Source organism: Prosopis cineraria, unplaced genomic scaffold (genome assembly GCF_029017545.1).
Source record: "Prosopis cineraria cultivar Desert tree isolate PC_DT_omini unplaced genomic scaffold, ASM2901754v1 PC2126, whole genome shotgun sequence".
Lineage (NCBI taxonomy): Eukaryota > Viridiplantae > Streptophyta > Magnoliopsida > Fabales > Fabaceae > Prosopis > Prosopis cineraria.
The window spans coordinates 1-7,849 of record NW_026557451.1 but is presented as its reverse complement, the minus strand read 5'-3'; the positions used below and the strand labels follow the sequence as shown (position 1 = coordinate 7,849).

The window sequence follows — 7,849 nt, the reverse complement described above, 5'->3', positions numbered from 1 at the left end:
AAAAAAAAAGAAAAGGACATTTTTTACTTAAAATTTGAATGAATGTTGAATTATAAAAATTGGAAACGGTTTAATTTTAAAATATACACAAATCCCTCTTAAACCTAAAACTTATGTGTCCCAACCATTCTTAAAATCCGATGCAGAATATTACATGCCTACCTCCCTGGATAGCTATATGCTCAAGGATTGGAGAATATATATTGTACAATTCAGTAATAATGGAATCTAAGGTGGATCTTCATTGCAACGTAGAGGAGGGGAGGGTCAAAAAAGACACCAGAAAGGATAATTTAATTTAAAGTTAATACTTTAGAAAATAGTGAGATGATGGATGAGACCATATATATGGGTTTCGCTGCAATAATAAAATAGAAGATGAAGTCAATTTTGACATGACAAAAGCAAACCAACTTTATGAAAAACAAATATTAAACATCCAATGAGGGCTTGGACTGTTGAAGTTCATAGCGTTGGGCACAAAGTGGACGACATCTATTTTGCGCAAATGGGATTGCCATTCTCACTGTACTAGTACCAACGGCTTCGCTATGTACATATAAAATTTTCCATCCCTTACATTTTTCACAATTTTCTTTTGCTTAGTTGGTTAAAAAAAAAAAATCTTTTGCTTCTTAGAATTAGGAGATTGACCTGTATACTTAACGTTATATGTTTAAATTATTTATTTTTAATGAAATCAACACGTGTGATCTTTGTATATTATTAATTGTATAATGAATTTTCATTATCAATGTTATCAACACTTCAAAATTCACTTGTTTGGATTTAACTGGAAAAAAATAACATGTAAGATCAAGTACTTAAATTTTTCAATTTTTCAAAATGTCATTATGTTTAAGAAAAGTTACATTATATTTGACTAGTTCAAAGCAAATTGGGTTGGATTATATCCGTGTAAAGCTCTTCAGCAAAAGTGTAAAGCTCTTCTAATAATTTTTTTCATATATTAACGTAATTTTGAACCTTAAGACTTTACCTAATATATTAACGTAATTTTGAACCTTAAGACTTTACCTAAGAAAACAAGCATAGCAATTGATTGCTATAGTTTTTGAGGTTTTTGCCCATATAGTGATGTTACTGTAGACTCTCTCCAAGATAGTGATTGGAATAAGTTAGGCCACATTTTAAGAATATTTTTTTCTTCTTCTTTTCATTCATTGTTTGCAGTTCGGTAATTAAGGGAAAAAGCCAACCAATGGCCATGAGAGAAGAAAGGAAAATTGCATTCTAAGAGAAAATGTAACTTAGAAGGCACAATCAATCGTTGATCCTAAAAAGAAAACTAAACCTATCTATAATTTTAAATTTGACAAAAATTATATTGAAGACTCCTAAGATTACGTTAAATTGCCTTATAAAAAAGTATCATAATAACCCATGGTAAAGTTTTAAGAAATAGTATTATAAATTACAAACCAGATAAATTATAAATTACCGGTGAAGTTGCATAATGCATGTCAGTTTTAAATTGATACTGCTTAAAAAGTGAGTTTTATGTTAAAAAAATTTGGTGAGTTGGGGAAAAATGAGTTTTGACTGTTTGAATGCCAATCGAATAAGAAATCACAGTAAATTTAGATTTAGTTATATATTGAATTGATTTATGGAAAACGAAAAAGAAAAAAAAATGCTTACATAGGCTGCATTTCTGCGACACTCTATTAATGGCTTGACATTATTTCTAGAATTAAATTGCAAAAATATATAAAAACTTTTTTTTGTATTCTTAAATCAACAATAATGTATAAATATTCACTAATCTTTAAAAAGAAAAAGTCAATTTATTTTAATTTGTTAAATTTGCTTGATATTGATGGTTAAATTTTAAAGATAATAAATATTTGACAAACAGGCTATTTTAATAAATTGAAAAAATGTTAACGTTTTTTTTAATAAATCTAACAATTAACTTGTTGGTGTAAAAAAAAAAAAAGTAGACAACATTAACTCATAGTACATGAAGCTCTGCAAAAATATAATATATATATATATATATTAACACAAGAACTCTATTTTTCGAAGGGGATATTAGATCAGTTTCAGAGATTCAAAGCTCACCAACATGTGAAAATAGCAGAAACCTAATTGCAGTCGTCAAAGAAATAAAAAGTAGGGAAATTGAATTAAGTGGCGTTAGGCCACTGACTGGTGCAAATAGGAGAAATCATTACCCTCGTGACTTCACAAGAAACAGCGCGAAATTCCCACTAGAATTCCCACATTGGCAGGCCCAGCAACAACAATGGCGGAGATTGTGATCCTAGAATTTTCCACGTCGTGATCCTCCCGATCTACACCGTTTATTGTTCAAACCCGTCAACTCAATCTTTCAAATGGAAATGATAGTAACAGTTGAAGAAGATAACCATTACTGGTGGAGGATGGCCAGAAAACGAAGCAAAAAGAGAGAGAAACAAGAAATCCAACAGAACACAGCTGTTGGTTTCGTTTCACCACTTCTCTGTAAAGTGATAATCCAGCGTTGACCCAGCATTTCAATCCCTCCCAGAACGTGACTTTTGCGGTTCGGCTCCACTTTCATGCTCCTCATCTATCACTGGTTTTGTCTCTGTCTCTCTCCCATATCCCTGCGATTCGTATTGATTGCTTCTGTGGGTCTGTTTCTTTTTCTATGGACTTTAAATTTGGTAATCTCAACGAGGTTTCGGTTCATCCCGGTATTCTTCCTTTCACATTACGGTATTCTCTGCTTTCTTCTTCATCTTCTGCTTTGTCTTATCCCTTGAACTTTCTCATGTTCACACTTCTGCTTCTGTAAAACATTTCTGCACTGCAATTCTTCCATTTTCTATATGCTTTCCAATCATAAAGCCTGCAAAAATGGCAGTAGCGTCGTATTACAGCCTGCAAAAACCGTTTTGCTTGATGCTAATATTTTGTTTTGACATCGTCCTTGTGAGTTCGATTGATGAAGATGGCTCAAATCTTTTGGAGTTCAAAGCTTCTCTTGTTGACCCACGAAATTATCTTCACAACTGGAATTCTTCTGATTCGACTCCTTGCAATTGGAAAGGTGTGCATTGTGAGGATTCGTTGGTAACTTCCGTAAATCTTCATCAACTCAATCTGTCTGGTGCTTTATCTTCTAGCATCTGTAACCTTCCATGGCTAGTTGAGTTGAATCTGTCAAAAATTTTATTTCTGGTCCTATTCCTGTGGATTTTGTCAATTGTCGTCGTTTAGAGATATTAGACCTTTGTACAAATAGGTTCCATGGAGAACTTCTGATTCCTTTCTGCAAAATCACCACACTGAGAGAAAGCTTTACCTCTGTGAAAATTACATGCATGGTGAAGTGCCTGAAGAGATTGGGAATTTAACTTCACTTGAAGAGCTAGTCATTTACACCAACAACTTAACTGGAAGAATTCCCACGTCTATCAGTAAGTTGAAGCAGCTTAAAATCATCAGGGCAGGTGTTAATAGCCTCTCAGGTCCAATACCCGTGGACATAAGCCAGTGTGAGAGCTTGCAGATATTAGGATTCTCACAGAATCAGCTAGAAGGGTCCATTCCAAGGGAGCTTCAAAAGCTTCAGAACCTTACTGAGTTAAATCTATGGCAAAACTATTTGTCTGGTGAGATTCCTCCTGAGATTGGAAATCTTAGTAGTCTGCGATCGCTTGCTTTGCATCATAATTCATTTGGTGGAGCTCTCCCCAAGGAGCTTGGAAAGCTGTCAAATTTACAAAGGCTGTACATATACACTAACCGCTTGAATGGCTCAATTCCGGTGGAGCTAGGGAACTGCACAAATGCCATTGAGATAGATCTGTCTGAAAACCGTTTAAGTGGAAATATTCCCAAAGAGTTGGGTCAGATTTCTGGTCTAGATTGCTTCATCTATTTGAAAATCTTCTGCAGGGAGAGATACCTCAAGAGCTTGAGAAGTTGAAGGCTGTTAAAGAAGTTAGACCTATCTATAAATAACTTAGCTGGTACAATTCCACTAGCATTTCAAAATCTTACATACATGGAGGATTTGCAGCTATTTGATAATCAACTTCAGGGTAAAATTCCTCCTTATCTTGGATCTAATAGCAACCTTACAGTTCTTGATATATCTACAAATAATCTTCTTGGTATGATACCTCCCCATCTTTGCCGCAATCAGAAATTGCAGTTCCTGAGCCTTGGGTCAAATAAGTTGCTTGGCAATATTCCAGATGACCTGAAACCATGCAAGCCTCTTGTGCAACTAATGCTGGGAGAGACAACCAACTGACAGGAAGCTTCCCTCTTGAATTATATGGACTTCATAATCTTTCTGCTCTTGAACTTCATCAGAACCGATTCTCAGGACTAATAGACCATGGGATAGGTCGCCTCAAGAATTTAAAGAGGCTCCTCTTATCAGACAATTATTTTGTAGGTTTTCTTCCTCCTGAGATTGGGAATTTAACACAGCTTGTCTCATTCAACATTTCCTCTAATTTTCTCAGTGGAAGCATACCTTATGAGTTGGGCAACTGTATAAAACTTCAGAGGCTTGATCTAAGTAGAAATGAGTTCACTGGTGCTCTTCCAGAAGATCTGGGCAAGCTGGTGAATCTGGAGTTGTTGAAACTTTCAGATAATAGAATCTCTGGAACAATACCAAGTGCTTTAGGGGAGCTCACACGTCTCACAGATTTGGAACTAGGGGGTAACTTATTGTTGGGAGCATTCCTTTTCATTTGGGTCAATTAGCTGCTCTTCAGATTGCTCTTAACATGAGCTATAACAGACTTTCTGGTACAATTCCTGACAGCCTTGGGAGCTTGCAAATGTTGGAAAGTCTTTATTTAAATGACAATCAGCTTGTTGGTGAAATTCCTGCATCAATTGGTGAGCTTCCCAGCCTCTTAGTCTGCAATGTTTCCAATAATAAACTGGTAGGGGTTATTCCAGACACACCAGCATTCCGTAAGATGAATTTTACAAATTTTGTTGGAAACAATGGATTGTGTCGTGGAGATTCATATTATTGTCATCCATCTCATCCTTCAAGCTGGATGGGAGATGGTTCATCAAAACAAAAGATAGTGAGCATTGTTTCTGGGGTGGTTGGATTTGTTTCTCTATTTTCATAGTTTGTATATGTTGGGCCCTGAAACGCCGTGGCTCTTCTTTTGTCTCAATTGAAGGGCAATCAAAGCCTCATGTCCTAGACAACTATTACTTTCCTAAAGAAGGTTTCACATATCAGGATCTCTTGGAAGCCACTAGCAATTTTCAGAAGCATTGATTATTGGAAGAGGAGCTTGTGGAACTGTCTACAAGCTGTTCTGACTGATGGTGAGGTGATGGCAGTCAAAAAGTTGAATTCTCGTGGAGAAGGAGCCAATGTGGACAGAAGTTTCCTTGGGAAATTTCAACTCTTGGAAAGATCAGGCACAGGATATTGTGAGCTGTTTGGGTTCTGTTGTCACGAGGATTCTAATATTCTCTTGTATGAATACATGGAAAACGGCAGCCTTGGTGAACAACTTCATTCAGATCCAAACTTGTGTATATTGGGTTGGAGTAGTCGCTACAAAATTGCTCTTGGAGCAGCAGAAGGCTTGTGCTATCTTCATATGATTGTAAACCTCAAATCATCCATCGTGATATAAAGTCAAACAATATATTGCTTGACGAAGTGTATCAGGCTCATGTTGGAGACTTTGGCCTGGCTAAGTTGGTGGACTTTTCCTACTCCAAATCCATGTCTGCTGTGGCAGGTTCATACGGCTATATTGCTCCGGGTAAGACTAACTGATGGTCAAATGTTCTATGCTAATCCTAAATTCATTTGTTGCAATAATGAATGTTACCAAAAAGTCTTTATTTGTGATATGCTTAAGATGATGTTTTAATCTGCTAGCTTATGGCCATAGTGTTTTCTTTGTTTCTTATAGTTGCCTGGATATCTTTTCAGAATATGCTTACACCATGAAGGTGACTGAGAAATGTGACATATATAGCTTCGGGGTAGTTTTGCTGGAAACTAGTTACTGGGAGGTCACCTGTTCAACCTTTGGAGCAGGGTGGTGATCTAGTTACTTGGGTGAGAAGATCAATTCAAGCATCGGTACCAACATCTGAATTATTTGATAAAAGATTAAATCTGTGTGCACAAAAAACAATTGACGAGATGTCTCTTGTTCTCAAAATTGCTCTGTTTTGCACCAGTGCATCCCCACTTAATAGGCCAACAATGAAAGAGGTCATTGCGATGTTGATTGATGCTAGGGAGTATGTCAACAATTCTCCATTGACCCCTACATCTGAATCCCCGTTAGATGAAGATGCTTCTTCCAAAGGTTAGAAACCTTATATTGTCATGATTATTTTCAGTCATTGATGATATATTACTAATAGAGCTATTTTTCAGTTATTAGTTCCCCTGTTAATTTTGAAGGCATTGATCTTCCTTCGCTTTGACCTAGGTGGTGACCTATATTTGTGTTTATATTTAATAATCTGATTTTATTTCAACTGAGATGTTTCTCTTTTGCCTGTGGGACACTGCTCCTCATAAATTAGTTGTCTATTTACATTGAAGGCTAAAATTAATTTACCATGGACATTGTTGTTCTTGTGAATATATAGGTTAATTGTTCACGAACCTTTTCAAACAGTACATAATGCAAAATATATAAGCACTTATATCAATAATATATAAGAAATTTACCAAATGGTTGCCAACAGTGACTTTTTTTAATACATCATGATGCCCATTTGTATTTCAATTCTCATAAGTTCTTTTGGATTATCATGCACTTTCTACCAAAAAAGAATAGAATATCATGCTCTCTATTTAATGCAGACCTTCATATACTTAGTAAATCATAAATCTGAAGAGAAAAGCACGTATTCTTCATGTACTTCAGACGTTCCCATCTCTTGGTGCTTCTTTATATTGATTGAAGTCAGAATGTTAGTACCTAAATGGAATGATTGAATTCTATTTATGGTTTACCATTGCCTCACTGAACTTTCACGCTGGTGTACTGTCACTGAGCAAACAAATGTTTTCATAATCATTGGCTGGTTTTGCACTATGATATGTAGAATTAAAATCCATATAACCAATAAATCCCTTCGTTTGCTCTCTTTCCTCCCAGATACAAGTATTAAGAAGCTAGGTTAAACTTGCAACACCAACTTTCTAATATATCTGTCATGATCAAAACATCTTTGAGCTTCTTTTGCAAACTTTTTACGAATATAATAATTCAGAAAACTAATGGTCTGTGGTGACTTTGTGCAGGTGATCTAGAGTTGTAACACTTGATCTCGCACTTGATTTAGCTCAATTCGGTCGAGGTTAGAAGTATTATGTTTAGCTATGAAGAAGCAAATCTTCTGCTTTAACTCAACCAGATGTCCCTCCATTGCAAGTTCCTTATACAAGATAAGCCTGGGTAAATTTTCTATGCCAACATCAATAAACTCAAATCCAAACTTCTTCTGATGACAATGAGAACATGTGTAGTTGCTCTCAACTCATAACGTCATGTTGTCATGATTTGAAAGTTTCTCTCTAATTCAATACATCAAAATGTAATTGTAACTTGTACGTTACTGTACAATTCCGCTGGGTTTTCTGCGGGAACACATCTCAGTTAAATTTACTCCCTTGGCTCCTTTATATAAGAAACAAATTACTCATTTAGGAAGATGAACCAAAATTAATTGAAAGCATTTACTCACCGTAATTATGTTTTAATTATTTTTTTTAAAAAAATGCCCTCAATTAATTTTGAATTCTTTCCAAGTATATAATGACACTCATAAGCCCAATTTACATTTACATGTTTGAAGAAGAAATGAAAAA

At 35.4% G+C, this 7,849-nt stretch overlaps 1 pseudogene; it reads left to right on the top strand.

Moving 5' to 3' along the window:
- The first annotated feature begins 2,154 nt into the window (after positions 1-2,154).
- LOC129301457 (leucine-rich repeat receptor-like serine/threonine-protein kinase At1g17230) lies at positions 2,155-7,482 on the top strand (annotated as a pseudogene).
- The last annotated feature ends 367 nt before the right edge of the window (positions 7,483-7,849 follow it).